This window comes from Staurois parvus, unplaced genomic scaffold (assembly GCF_062004578.1).
Source record: "Staurois parvus isolate SC_StPar_1 unplaced genomic scaffold, SC_StPar_1.0 ptg000659l, whole genome shotgun sequence".
In the NCBI taxonomy this organism is placed as follows: Eukaryota; Metazoa; Chordata; class Amphibia; order Anura; family Ranidae; genus Staurois; species Staurois parvus.
The window spans coordinates 625,306-641,017 of record NW_028318455.1 but is presented as its reverse complement, the minus strand read 5'-3'; the positions used below and the strand labels follow the sequence as shown (position 1 = coordinate 641,017).

Here is a 15,712-nt window from a genome sequence, read left to right as displayed (position 1 = left end):
AATTGATGTCATTTTAGTTGCATTTGGGTAGTTACAACGTCCTTGTAGGATTTGATTCTGAATACAATTCCAAATGTACACTATAGTCCCTAAACCCCTTTACAGCATTGGGGGTTGAATAATTTTGGACACAACTGTAAGTCTCTCACATGTGGTACCCCCATACTCGGGAGAAGTAGCAGAGTGTATTTTGGGGAGTAATTCCACATATACCCATGTTTTTTATTTGTCATTTTCCAAAAATGTGTGGTAAAAAAATAAATTCTTCTATTGACTCAACATGCCTCTCAGCAAATAGTTTGGGGTGTTTACTTTCCAAAAAGGGGTCATTTTGGGGGGTGGGGGCATTTTATGCCCAGCATTACAACTATATGCCACACATTATTCACTCTTCTAACCACCTGAAGACCAAGCCTTTTCTGACACTGTGTTCACATGAAAAAAAATCATTATTTTTTGCTAGGAAAATTACTTTGAACCCCCAAACCTTTTTTTTTAAAGCAGACACCCTAGTGAATAAAATGGTGGTGCTGAAATTTTTTGTCACATAGTACTCGTGCAGCGATTTTCCAAACAAAATTTTTTTTGAAAATAGTACACTTTTTTTTTACATTTAATGCACAAAAACACGATATATTGGCCAATTATTTGGTAACATATAAAAGATGACAGTATGCCGAGTAAATAAATACCAAACACATGACATGCTTTAAAACTGTGCATGCCCTGTGCAATGTCGACAAACTGCATACATTTTTAATATCCATATTTAAAAGCCCAGGGGGGGGGGCATTGTCTCCCGCTGATTGTAAAAGCAATCCTGCAGCTAATTAGCCACTACAATTGCTTTTACATGAAAGCCGATCACCGGATGAAAAAAACAATACCAGGATGATGCCTACAGCTGTAGGCATCATCCTGGTATAACCAAAGTCCAGTGATGTACTAGTATGTCTCTGGTGCTTGTTGGGTTTATATGCTATGTTTTTGTTTGTTGAAACAAAGACAAGAAATCTCTGCCAGAAAAAGTGTGTGGTATGCCCACCATTAGAATATACCACCCTGCATCCACCCACTTCTAATGGCGGGCGCACATTAGGTCGCACAGTGCTACATGCACTAATTCCAAGATTGTACAAACGTCTAAATAGTGGCACGCTTGAATAGAAATTGTCCATGTATAAGTGGTACCCCATATGGAAATGCAAAATCACGTATATATACACACACATGTGATTTCACACACAGGGCCTGCACTGCAGCAGTAAATGTACTGTGGGCAAGTATTAAGTGGTTATATAGACAGGCTTATGCCTTTCCTAACCATGTCCCATCAACTGAATTTCCCTCAGGTGGACTCCAATCAGGTTGTGGGAACATCTCAAGGATGATCAGTGGGAACATCTCAAGGATGATCAGTGGGAACATCTCAAGGATGATCAGTGGGAACATCTCAAGGATGATCAGTGGGAACATCTCAAGGATGATCAGTGGGAACATCTCAAGGATGATCAGTGGGAACATCTCAAGGATGATCAGTGGGAACATCTCAAGGATGATCAGTGGGAACATCTCAAGGATGATCAGTGGGAACATCTCAAGGATGATCAGTGGGAACATCTCAAGGATGATCAGTGGGAACATCTCAAGGATGATCACTGGGAACATCTCAAGGATGATCACTGGGAACAGAAAGCACCAGAGCTCAATTTTGAGTGTCATGGCAAAGGCTGTGAATACTTTTGTACATGTGTTTTTTTGTTTTGTTTTTTTATTTTTAATAAATTACAAATATTTCAAAACGAACATCTTTCACATTGTCATTATGGGGTATTGTTTGTAGAATGTTGAGGAAAAAATAAATTTAATCCATTTTGGAACAATGCTGTAATATTAACAAAATGTGGCAAACGTTAAGCACTGTCAATACTTTCTGGATGCACTGTATACAATCACTTTAAGGGCACTGTGCAGGGAAGGTCATTGTCTGAACTCAGAGTAGCTGGAGGCTGAGACTGGAGGTAATACAAGATTACAATTAAAATGTAAAGTAAACGTTTACCAGTATTGTGCATTATATTTAAAATTATTATATCCATGAAATAAAGTCTCAACCTTTAGTACTACTTTATTAAAGATTTATATTTCCATTCCATCTAGATATATACACACACACAGTGGACATAGAAAGCCTCCACCCCCCTGTTAAAATATCAGGTTTCTGATCATTTAAAGTGCCTCTGATTAACCCCCCAAATAAAGTTTAGCTGTTCTAGTAGGTCTTTCCTGAGATTTTCTTAGTCGCATCCTACAGCAAATGCCATGGTCCACAGAGGGGTTCCACAGCATCAGGGGAATCTCATTTTTAAAAAGGTATCAGTCAGGAGAAGGGTACAAAAGAATTTCCAAAAGGCATTAGATATACCATGGAACACAGTTATCAAGTGGAGGAAATATGGCGCAACAGTGACATTACCAACAACTGGACATCCCTCCAAAATTGATGAAAAGACGAGAAAAAAAAACTGGTCTGGAAGGCTGCCAAGAGGCCTACAGCAATATTAAATGAGCTGCAGGACTATCTGGCAAGTACTGGCTGTGTGGTACATGTGACAACAATCTCCCGTATTCTTTATATGTTTGGGCTATGGGGTAGAGTGGCAAGACGAAAGCTTTTCTTAGGAAGAAAAAACATCCAAGCCTGGCTAAATTTTGCAAATCTGAAGTCTCCCAAAAGCATGTGGGAAAATGTGTTATGGTCTGATGAAGCCAAGGCTGAACTTTTTGGCCATATCTCCAAAAGATATGTTTGGTGCAAAAACAACACTGCACATCAGCAAAAGAACACCATACCCACAGTGAAGCATGGTGGTGGCAGCATCATGCTTTGGGGCTGTTTTTCATCAGCTGGAACTGGGGCCTTAGTCAAGGTAGAGGGAATTATGAACAGTTCCAAATACCAATCAATATTGGCACAAAACCTTCAGGCTTCTCCTAGAAAGCGGAACATGAAGTGGAACTTCATCTTTCAGCATGACAATGACCCAAAGCATACATCCAAATCAACAAAGGAATGGCTTCACCAGAAAAAGATTGAAGTTTTGGAATGGCCAGCCAGAGCCCAGACCTGAATCCGATCGAAAATCTGTGGGGTGATCTGAAGAGGGCTGTGCACAGGAGATGCCCTCGCAATCTGAGAGATTTGGAGTGTTTTTGCAGGGAAGAGTGCGCAAATATGGCCAAGTCAAAATGTGCCATACTGATAGACTCATACTCAAAAAAAACTGAGTGCTGTAATAAAAGCAAAAGGTGCTTCAACAAAGTATTAGTTTAAGGGTGTGCACACTTATGCAACCATAGTATTTTAGTTTTTTATTTTTACTTCCCTCCACCCAAAAGATTTCAGTATGTAGTTCAACTGACTTGTAGGTTACATTAAAGGGGGAAAAATCTCTAAAATTATTTATCTTTGTCTCATTTTTTACATCACAGAAACCTGACTTTTTATATTGTGTGTAATATATATATATCTATAGATATATATATATATATATATATGTATAAATTCTCAGCATGGATTAGATCTTTTGTTCACTAACCAAAATATCTAGTTGTTTATATTTACCACTGCATAAAGATATTCAAGAATTGCGTTACATACTGCATTAGCTAAATTACACACCAAACTTTTGTGAGGTTTTATCTGATTGATCAAAATAATAAATCAGCCAACTACTAATCGAATATGAAAATAATCGTTAGTTGCAGCCCTAGCTATCATACATCCCAAAAGTTGTTCAAGGGTTTTCTCAGCCAAGCACACCCTCCTTCCTGCATGTATGAGCTAAGGCGATCATCTGCCCTTACTCAAGATGGCCATGGCCACAAATGTTAGGGGTGGTTTTCAAAGGGATTTCTCAACAAAATAATGCATGGAGATATGGATGGATAGGAGAGTTTGCATTTAATATTAAAAATGCATAGAATTTTTAGTCTGAGCTGTAGTGAGCAGGCGTAGTTAAATCTCAACTCCAACATTATAAATACAACAGCCATGTGATTTTTTTTTTTTTTTTAAGAATCTTGGTATCCTTTGTGTATTTCTTCCAGATTTCTGCAGTAATCCAGCATTAAACAACTTGTATACTTAGCCTCTACACAGCAGTTTCATGTAATGACAACCACTAACTACTGCTTTCTCTCCTTGTGCAGGGTGGCTGGTCTTGGATCAACCCCTGTGTAGATTTCAGTAGTTGGTGGACCTGCTGAATCACATGCTCAGTTCTACTGTGTGCACTGGCTATGTACACCATTGCGACTATTATGGATACTTTTACAAGGTAATCTCAGTCTGCAAATAGAGAACAATTTGATTTCCTCTGTGGCTAGATCAGCACAAACTGGGGAGTGGGGATTCTAAATGTGAAGAGATCACTATGCACACTCCCATATCAGCCATTTTCCTATGATGTATTCACACTGGCGTTTTTGTTATCAGTGGCAGAACAGATTATATAGTAAGGCAGTGTACAACATTCCCTTACAATGAGATGGCTAATCAGACGCAGGTCTACAAGTAAACCTTCACGTTTTCAGCACATCTCGTGACCAAAGCCGCTCTCTATAGCTCCCCTCATACTGCCATCATGTTTGCTTCAACCCGTCTCCCGGCCGATCAAAAACTGACGGCTCGCAGTACCGTCCTTAGCAGGCCGCAGTGCAGCCTCTAGCACACGGCCTAGCGTGGAGGAGGGCGTGTAGCGAGGTCTTCTTCCATTTCCAAATCTAATCTATATCATCACCAGATAACCTCACATAAACATCGAAATCTTACCCGCGCGAGCTTTCCGCTCCGATCGGCAAAAGAGCGGCGCAGAACAGAGACAATCGTTCTCAGCACAAAACGAGCGACAAGCCTTGACGTCACACAAGAGGAAAAAAACTAGAAAAAAGAAACATGGCGGAAAAGGGTGCGCATGCGTACACCTTCTACGTGTCTCTGATTGGTGAAAGACCTTACTAATCGCTTACCGTTGCCTGGCCACGATGCTTATAGATGGATTCGCTTTTTGTCTACACTTCCGGCTAATGGTAGGAGAGCACGTGAGAATTCGCGGGAGATTTTTGCGTGTACGTTTGGACTTTATGTGATATAGGTGCACTTGTTTGGATGTACTGTGACCTATTTGTACAGTATATTCAGAATGTTCGATTTTCGGGATAGATGGGAGTTCGTTAAATAAATGAGATTTCGGTTGTATATGGTAAAGCTGATTAGGACACTAATTATTGGTGGAAGTTGTGGGCTCATGTTCATGAAGGCAGGTTGAAGCATTTGGTAAAATGTAAGTTAAGTTCATGAAGATATACAAAATAACATGCTTTTGAAGTGCATGTGGGCCCTCAGCATAACTCCAAGCAGTAGTTTGGAGACGTCTGCCCCCAGGTGAGCTTGTCATAGAGCTTACTTGTAGGTACAAGGAGTATCCCAAGGCTACTTTCATACTGAAGAGGTTTTGAAGCATTTGTGCATTGAAAAGAGCCTGAAAAACTCTTCTGTATATGTTTTCACTGAGGCGTTGTGCGTGCAGTGTATAAACTGCTTGAAGCATCTTCAAGGTATTTTTGGTGAGTTAAAAAAAAGCCTCTTCTGATTGAAATCAATGAAAAACACCTCTAAGAAGCTTTTTTGGTGCAGTTTTTAAGTCGCATGTCCTTTAAAAATGCTCAAAGCTTGGTAACACTTATGCGTTTTTGTTGTGTTTTTGCGGTGGATTGGTGTGAAAGTAGCCTAAATGTACACCTTTTTTGCAGCCAGTGACATCACCTGTGCATGCTTTCTTAACCACTTTGCACATATACCCCCTTCGTGCCCGTACCAATTTTCAGCTTTCAGCACTGTTGCACTTTGACAATTGTGCGGTCATGCAATACTGTACCCATATTTATTTCAGGTACTTATATAGCGCTGTCAATTTACGCAGCGCTTTATATTGTACATTCACATCAGTCCCTAACCCACAAGGGGTGTATAATCTAAGGTCCCTAACTCACATTCATACATACACATATTAGGGCCAATTTAGACAGGAGCCAATTAACCTACTAGCATGTCTTTAGAGTGTGGGAGGAAACCAGAGTACCCGGAGGAAACCCACGCAGTCACAGGGAGAACATGCAAACTCCAGGCATGTGGTGCCTGGGTTGAAATTTTTATAATTTTTTTCACACACATAAAGCTTTCTTTTGGTGGTATTTAATCGCCACTGGGTTTTTAATTTTGTGCACTATAAACAAAGCAAAAAATAACATTTTCTTTGTTTTCTATTTTAAAATTTTGCGAACGGGTCAGTTTTCTCCACTGATGTGCGTTGCTGAGGCTGCACTGATAGGCAGCACTGGTGGGTGGCACTGCAGGGCACAGATCATCAGTGCCGATCTGCTCTGTGACAGCTGCCGGTTATCTGCAGTACTTTCCTCACGTGGTGACAGCGTGAGGAAAGTGCTGCCGATAACCAGCAACTGTATTTACTCCATGATCTGCTGTGTCATTGAACACAGCTGATCACGTGGTAAAAGGCCGCTGTGATTGGAATTTTACCTCGGCATGTGATCAGCTGTGTCCGTAGGACACAGCGATCATGGAGATCACTGGGGGCGCGCGAGAGTGCGCATTCTGGGAGGGCGTCTTATGAGGCCTTCCCATAACTGGATAACCGCACAGTAGCCATCGTTCAGCTAAAGAGCGGTTAGCAAGTGGTTAAAGTGGAGTTCCAGTGAAAATTTAAAAAAATAAATAAAAGTCAGCAGCTACAAAAACTGCAGCCCGTTTCACCGCCGTCCTATGTTCCTGGTGCCAGGACCTTCGGTGTGGACACCCGACTGTGACAGCTTGCGACTTCACATCCAGGTGCCCCCTGCGCATGTCCGAGTAGCACTGCAATTTGTGAATGGTCCCGTAGTCTTCTGGGACCTGTCACGTATTCCAGAATAATAGGGGAGGAGGACAACTTCCGCTTCCAATTGCCTAGGTGATCGAAGTGGGAGCTGGAACCTGTCAATTTCGGGTACCCGCACTCTCCCCCCCGCTCCCCAAAGGTGCCAATTCTTAACGGGAAGCGGGGGACCAGTCCTTACAGTGGAAATTCCCTGTTGGGTGGAGCTTCGCTGTAAGGAGTGGCATACTCATACCATCCCTTGAGAGTTCTGTGCTATGGCTGTGACTCCCGTGCACATTTACAGGAGTGACATCATTGTGGCACAGCCATTCAAACAGCCGAAGCTCATGAACTTGGATGGTAGACTGGGTAAAGATGGAAACCCTGACAGCGGTGATAGTTTACATCAGTTTTAATGCACATTTAAATGAGTTTTATACACATTGCAGATTTCCACACAGAAATAATCTGCAGGAGATACTAGTGTTGTGGTGTGAATAGGCACATAGAAAACAACTGGCGTCTCTGCACACTGGTGTGAATGAGGCCTTAAAGTGCAGGGAGAAGTGGTTTTTTTTTTTTTGTTTTTTTTTTTAATGAATTTATGACCTGGAAAAAGTATGCAGTTAAAAGATTAGTTAAACTTTATACATAAAATATAAATGTGAACCAATACCAGCCACCCTTCCAACCCCCACTCCATTCTTTGCTGTATTTCCCCCAGGGCTGCTGCTCCAGTGGTCTGGGGTTTTAATTTTCTGCTCATCTCTATCTTCAGGGACAGACCAGATGGATTCTGATTGGTCAGCACAGTCAATGTGATGCCACTGACCAATCAGAAGCAATCTGGTCTGTGCAGCCTCACTTCCTATTTTTGCTATGGGATAGGAAGTGAAATAAATCTGTCCAATGGGACCCAGATGTAAAAAAAAAAAAAAAAAACCTGACAAGGGCTATAACTCACTCAAAGCAGAAATAACCCCCCAAGTATACTCGCTTCCACCTTTCAGCGATGTAGCGGTCACATTCCTCGCTAGCCCATATTTTCCTGGGTGCCTGGTTTTTCAGCCTCTTGATTGGCTGGTGAGGGATGACATCAGGCATTCTAACGCAGCCAAATTGTTTTGGGAATGCACACTTCAGCTCACGTCCGACCCAGTATGCTGCCCGCCATACATTTTTGCCTATTCCTATTTCTAACATTGCCCGTTGACTGTGTACCATGCTGTGGATTAAACCTGAGTTAGCTTTCAACTACACAGGTATGTATGAGGGCAACAATTTGAAACACGCAACAGTAAAAGTCCATCTTTCCTTGCACAGTGAGAGTAACTGTTGTTCCGCCTACTGTGTGATGTCAGAAACCAGATTTATTTACTGTGTGTTTTGCTGCGTTTGTTGCACTTTTTTATTGACTACGTGTTTTGCTGCATTCATTGCTCCTTTGTGTAGCAAAATGTGTTTGCTTCTGCGTTTGGGGTGCCATTAACAATGAATGGCACCAGAAGCATAACTAGTTCATTTTAGGTGCATAAAGGTGGCCATACACTATACAATCTGATTGTATTATTATTATTTTTATTAATATACAGTATTTATATAGCGCCAACAGTTTGCTCAGCGCTGTGCATTATAATGGGAGACAATACACAAGGGTTCGAGGGCCCTGCTCCTTGGAGCTTACAATGGAGGAGGGAGGGAAGAGTAGTACAGGAGGAAATAGCTGTGGGGGATGGAGTGGTAGGAAGAGCGGAGGAGATGGGCGGGGTAGGCTTCTCTGAAGAGATGGGTTTTCAGGGTGCGCCTAAAGGTGAGGAGGGTAGGTGACAGTCTGATGGATTGGGGTAGTGAGTTCCAGAGGATGGGGGAAGTCCTGGAGACGGACATGGGAGGAGGAGACCAGGGAACTAGAGAGTAGGAGGTCTTGTGAGGAATGGAGAGTGCGTTTTGGGTGGTAGATGGATATCAGGTCGGTGATGTAGTTTGGGGCAGTGTTATGAACAGCTTTGTACGTCAATATTAATAATTTGAATTTTATGCGTTGGGCAATCGGAAGCCAGTGGAGGGATTTGCAGAGAGGGGTGGCGGATACGGAGCGGTTAGTAAGGTGGATGAGTCTGGCCGCAGAATTCAGGATAGACTGAAGCGGGGATAGCCTGTGTTGAGGTAGGCCGACAAGGAGGGAGTTACAGTAGTCAAGTCGTGATATAATAAGGGAGTGAATGAGTTGCTTTTTAGTTTCTGGAGTTAGGAAGGTGCGTATTTTGGAGATGTTGCGGAGGTGGAGTCTGCATGAATTTGTCAGCGATTGGACCTGGGGCTGGAAAGACAGATTGGAGTCTAGGATGACACCTAGTACTCTGGCTTGCGGGTTGGGGCTGATGGTGGCGTTATTGGTCGTGATGGGGGGCTTCGGGCTGGGGGGAAAACTAGGAGCTTGGTTTTGGCAAGGTTTAATTTGAGGAAGTGGAGTGACATCCAGTCTGATATGTCGTTCAGGAGGCTAGTGATTCGGGCGGAGACTGAAGGGGTGAGGCGGGGGGTAGAGAGATTTGAGTGTCATCGGCATAGAGATGGTAGTTGAAGCCGTGGGAGTGTATCAGTTGACCAAGGGAGGAGGTGTAGATGGAGAAGAGAAGGAGCCCGAGGACAGAACCTTGAGGGACCCCAACAGAGAGGGGGAGTGAGGGCGAGGTGGCAGAGTTATAGGTAACACTGAAGGAGCATTGTGATAGATAGGAAGAGAGCCAGGAGAGAGAGGAGTCTCTGAGGCCAAAAGAGTATAGTTTTTTGAGGAGGAGGGGGTGGTCGGTCGTGTCGAAAGCCGCGGAGAGGTCGAGGAGTAGTAGCACTGAGTAGTGGCCATTGGCTTTGGTGGTTAGCAGGTCGTTGGTGAGTTTGATTAGGGTGGTTTCGGTGGAGTGTAGGGGACGGAAGCCAGATTGTAGGGATCAAGGAGGATGTTGTCGGTGAGGTGGGAGCTTAGGCGATTATAGGCTAAGCGCTCAAGGAGTTTGGATGTAAATGGCAGCAGGAAGATTGGTCTAAGGTTGTTTAGATCAGTGGGATCCAGGGAGGGTTTTTTAAGTATGGGAGTGATGTGCGCGTGCTTCAGAGGGGAGGGGAATGCGCCAGTAGAGAAGGAGAGATTAAAGATGTGGGTGAGGGAGCGTAGGATGAAGGAGGAGGGTGATCATAGGAGTTGTGTGGGGGCAGGTGGTAAGGCGAGCTTCAGAGAAGACATTAGTGACCTCTTCAGTGGTAGCAGGGTCAGAGGAGTGGAGTGTTGAGGGGGTTTTAGTGTGAGGAATGTTGGGCGGCGTAGAGGTCTGGACAGGGTCAGGGCAGGGTTGTGCCGGGGCAGGCGATGGTAGGCCTCACCGGGTCGAGATCATCCGTTGGGCTTGAGGAGATGCGGGGTGGACGTCCACAGTGGAGGTGTTTCCGGGGGTCATCGGATGGGCTTCGGGTCAGGGCAGGGTTGTGCTGGGGTAGGCGATGATAGGCCTCACCAGGTCGAGATCGTCCGTTCGTCTCAGCAGGTCCGGGCAGGGTTGCGTCGTGGAGGGCGATGGTCATCTGCTGGGTTCGGCGGAGTGGAAGCAGGCTCGCTTCTGGTCCCTCTGTCGTTATTAGGGTGGCAGGAGACCGGTGGGCGGCCGGTTTGGGCGCTGTAGGCCGCGTGCTTGATCAGTGTAGGCCGCTCCCCTCCCCTCCTCCAGGTGTGGGTAGGGTTGGAGAGGCCTTCGGAGCTTGCCCTGTTCCTGGGTGCTGGGTTTCCTGGAGTGGCCGACGGAGAGAGCCAGGGGTTTCTGGGAGTCTACCCCGGGAGCAGGTAAGTCAGCAGGGGGCGGAGCGGCGGCGTTCCGGGCTGGCCGCGGCGTAAATTGAGGCCGCGGCTCCGGGATTGGGTCCCTGGGTGCTTATCAGGGGCCCCTCCGGAGTCCGCTGCCACCCAGATGGCAGCAGATGGGCGAAGGAGCTCCTGGCTACAGGGCTGCTCCGGATTGTACAATCTTCTTTAAATTTACCAAAACTATATAATAGGAGGACACACCATCTATCCAATCATTCTGTATCCAATCAGGCAGGCTCTTCATGGGTGTGGAATTTTTTGAAAACAAACTACTGGAGCAGGGACTAAATCAGGGCCCCAATCTACTTGTCCCTCATGACAATCTACTTGTCAGAAAAAAAACAAAATGTAACCAAAACCGTATTTAAATCGGAGGTGATTTTAGGAATGTCTGGGGCTTTTAAAAACAAAAGGGGCTTCATGGTGATTTAAGCACTAGGGAATCGCCCGCAATACATATACTGCTACAAGGCGGCCCTTGTGCTCAGGATCACGTGTATATAAACGTGATCCTGCATTTCGGGGTAGGGGGCACACGGCCACGGTTGTCAATTGCCGGCAAACACTGACGGTGAGGAAGGCTGCATTGTTTTCAATGGAGCTCTCCTCCCTGTCAGTTTTCAGCACACTGTTCTGGATTGCTGAGCAGAGCCTTCCGGATCAGTGTGTAACAGTGAAGGACACCCCCGCCCCCTAGTAAAACACTCCCCTCACACAGTTAACCCTTTGATTCCTTTTAATGTTAACTCCTTCCTTCCCCAGTGTCATTAGTACAGTGACGGTGGGTTTTTTTTTTTTTTTGCACTGATCACTGTATTGGTGGCACTGGGGATGTCAGTCCCCCCCCCCCCAGTGTCAGAATGTCCGCTGCATTCCTGCCATAAGTCGCTGATCGCCACCATAAGTCGCTGATCGCCGCTATTATTAGTATTAAAAAAAATCTAGTATCTATATTGCCATTTGTAGACACTATAACTTTCACATAAACCAATTAATTTACACGTATTGGGATTTTTTTTTAGCAAAGACATCTCGCAGAATACATTTTGGCCTAAATTTATGACGAAATTAGATTTTTACATTTTTCTACTGGACATCTTTTATAGCAAAAAGTACAAAATATTTTTTTTTTTTTTCTCAAAATTGTCAGTCTTTTTTTTTTTTTTTTTATAGCGCAAAAAATAAAAACTGCACAGGCGATCAAATACCACCAAAGGAAAGCCCAATACGTAGGGGGAAAAAGGACGTACATTTCATGCTGGTGCAGCGTTGCATAATCGCGCAATTGCCAGTTAAAGTAACGCAGCGCCATAACACAAACCGCTTCCTGACCGCCCTATAGCAGAAATACTGCTACAGGGCGGCACGGGTACGGAAAATCACATATACGTGATTCTGACTCCCATGATTTTCATGCCCCTCCCAGATAGTGTCAGATTGCCCGTCAGTACACCAGTAATCACATTTAACCCGTTGATTGCCAGGAACACGCTCATGCACAATAAATTCCCAGTGCTAGTATAGTGTCTGAACGGATCAATATGTTTGACCAGATCAGCACTATACCAGCGTTCACAATAGTATAGTATCCCCAAAAACGCAGCATTAGCAAGATCAGCCCCTCCACCTGCCAGCATTTGCGTTCAGCCCCTACGCTTACCCCCTCCCCCTCTTCTCCCCCAGCAAGTGTAGTGTCAGTAGATCACTGGATACATTGCACACAAAACCGCAGTGTTGGCAGATTCAGGCCTGATCTCTGTTAGCGCTTGGCGGTAAATTTTTATGACTCTCATATGCAACAGAGTGCCAGTACTAGTGCTATGCTACCTTTTGGTGAATTGGCGAGCACCAGCGGCCTAGTACATCCTGGTCTTTCACATACCAGAACTGCAGTATCACTTGGTGACGTGGCGAGTCCCAAAAGTGCAGTACAAGCTGGTGCGGTGGCGAGCACAAGTATTGTCCCGCAACCACCAAGAATTCGCACACAGGCCCGTAGAGCCCCTAGTATCCTTCTGGATGTGCTTGCAAATCCCAATTGGCAGCCCACAAATTTTGCAGCACCCGTACTTCCCCCATTCACTGCCCAACCCGGAATTCAGATGGAAACAGCCAATTTAACTACTCCACTTGATTTTTTGGAGCTTTTTTTCACAGAAGATCTGTATGCATTGATTGTGGATCAAAGCATTTTGTATGCACAACAATTTATCACCGCCAACCCAAATCAAACCTTGCAGGACCATTCGCATGGAAACTCATTACAATTTTCCAAATTTAAATTTTTATTTTTTTTTTAATTAACCCTCAACATGGGCATTACTAAAAAAAAAATGAATTCCGGTTGTATTGGTCCACAGACCCGATTCATCATATGTCCGTGTTCTCTGCTGCCATGGCCAGGCATAGATATGAGAGTATGTGTTTTATGTATTTCAACGATAATACACTCTGTCATCCTCGAGGTGACCCTAATTTGACCGGCTCCACAAAATTCAGCCCCTCGTAAATCACCTTAACCAAAAATTTGCAGATGTCTATACTCCCCAGCAAAACATCTACGTTGATGAGTCCTTCATTAATTTCTCTGGCCACCTTGCATTCAAACAATTTCTCCCCAGCAAGTGTGCCAGATATGGGGTCAAGATGTAGAAGACCTGTGAGAGGGCAACAGGCTATACATATAAGACTACATGGGGAGCAGTGGCAAGGTAGTTTGGGACTTGGTGTCATCCTTTTTCCATATGGGGTACCACTTATACGTGGACAATTTTTATTCAAACGTGCCACTATTTAGACATTTGTACAATCTTGGAACTGGCGCATGTGGCACCGTGTGACCTGATGTGTGCCCACCATTAGAAGTGGGTGGATGCAGGGCGGTATATTCTAATGGTGGGCATTCCACACACTTTCTGGCAGAGATTTCTTGTCTTTTTTTCATTCAGCCCACAAGCTGCATACAGAAAAAAAAGAACATAGCATATATATCCAATTATAGAGCTGATGGAGACTGGAATGGTGCCAATCATCTCTATAGCCTAAGAAATCGGAAGCTACGAGTATTTCATCACTTCAGTTTCGCAGAATATAAACAGCGCTATTTGTAAATTGGGAAAGCATCTGATCCTGCCATTCTTGGTTTGATTAGATAATGTAAGGGCATAGGAGATATCTAGAGTCTGATAGACCCCAGAAAAAAGAATATATGATAATGCCCATTGAAGTTAATGGGGATATTTGCATTCCCTGTGATAGCATTAAAAGTGATCAAAAAAAAAAAATGAAAGGTACAGTGTAAAAATAATTTAAAAAATCAAAATAACTTACAAAAAAGGAAAAAAAAAATCACCCTCGCCCCACCCACACGCGCACACCTGTGTTCGCGAGCATTGACCCTGTGCTGGTATGTAAACAGCGGTTGCAGCATGCATGTGAGGTATCGCCATGAACGTCAGATCAAGGGCAGTAATTCTAACACTAGACCTCCTCTGTAAATCTAAAATGGTAGCTTGTAAAGGCTTTTAAAACGTTGCCTATAGATATTAAAAACTTATGCAGTTTATCACCATTGCACGGGGCATGAGCAGTTTTAAGCAAGTCATGTTTGGTATCTATTTACTCGGCATACCATCATCTTTTATATTTTACCAAATAATTGGCTAATATATTGTGTTTTTGTGCATTAAAAGTAAAAAAAAAGTTTTGTTTTTTTTTTAAATTGCATTTGAAAAATCGCTGCGCAAATACTATTTGACATAAAAAAAATTACAGCACCCACCATTTTATTCACTAGGGTGTTTGCTTTAAAAAATATATAATGTTTGGGGGTTTAAATTAATTTCATAGCAAAAAATACAGATTTTTTTCATGTGAACAAAAAGTGTCAGAAAATGCTTGGTCTTCAGGTGGTTTGAAGAGTGAGTGATGTGTGGCATAAACTTCTAATGCTCGGCATAAAACGCCCCCACCCACCAAAATGACCCCTTTTTGGAAAGTAGACAACCCAAACATTTTGCTGAGAGGCACGTTGAATCAATAGAAGAATTAATTTTTTTACCAAAAGTTTTTACACAAAATTGTCACTTAAATGATTTATTGCTCACACATGCCATGGATATATGTGGAATTGCTCCCCAAAATACATTCTGCTACTTCTCCTTAGTATGGAGGTGCCACATGTGAGAGACGTTTTGGCAGTCTAGCCAAGTACAGGACCTCAAAATCCAATAAGCACCTTCAGACTTTTAAAGGGTTTTATTTCCTCATTACACTTCCTGACTACCTATCAAAGTTTTGGAGGCCCTGAAATGCCAGGATAGCACCCCCCCCCCCCAAATGACAAGTTTGTGGAAAGTAGACACCCCAAGAAATTTGATAAGAAGCATGGTGAGTATTTTGCAAATTTCGTTGTTTGCCACAAGTTTTTGGAAAATGAAAAAAAACAAAAACATTTTTTCTTTTTTTTTATATTTCAAAACCTTGTGAGAAAAAATGAGATCTGCAAAATACTCACCATGCCTGTTTTTAAATTCCTTGGGGTGTCTACTTTCCAAAAAAGGGCTCATTTGGGGGGTTTGGTGCTATCCTGGCATTTCAGGGCCTTCGAAACTGTGATAGGTAATGAGGAAGTTGCACACCTTCAAGCTTTCAAAGTGGTCATTGGATCCTGTATGTTGCTAGGCTCCCAAAAGGTCTCAGACACAAAGGGGTTTATTTACTAAAGCTGGAGAATCCAAAATCAGACTCCCTTCTGCATAGAAACCAATCGGCTTCCAGGTTTCATTGCCAACAATGAACAAGCTGAGGTTAGAAGCTGATTGGTTTCTATGCAGAAGGGAGTCTGATTTTGGACTCTCCAGCTTTAGTAAATAAACCCCATGGTGTCCCCATACTCTTTAGAAGTAGTAGAATGTAT

The 15,712-nt window shown here is 43.5% G+C and overlaps 1 protein-coding gene and 1 long non-coding RNA gene across 2 annotated transcripts in view; one reads left to right on the top strand and one right to left on the bottom strand.

The window, feature by feature from the left end:
* ELAVL1 (ELAV like RNA binding protein 1) overlaps window positions 1–4,976 on the bottom strand; it is a 140,547-nt gene extending 135,571 nt beyond the window's left edge. Inside the window, exon 1 of the mRNA XM_089694312.1 lies at window positions 4,835–4,976. The gene's annotated coding sequence lies outside the window, so the exon portion shown is untranslated. The remainder of the gene's footprint in view (window positions 1–4,834) is intronic.
* Window positions 4,960–15,712, top strand: part of LOC149448748 (uncharacterized) — a 129,847-nt gene continuing 119,094 nt past the window's right edge. Inside the window, exon 1 of the long non-coding RNA XR_016315512.1 lies at window positions 4,960–5,091. This is a non-coding gene — a long non-coding RNA (uncharacterized LOC149448748). The remainder of the gene's footprint in view (window positions 5,092–15,712) is intronic.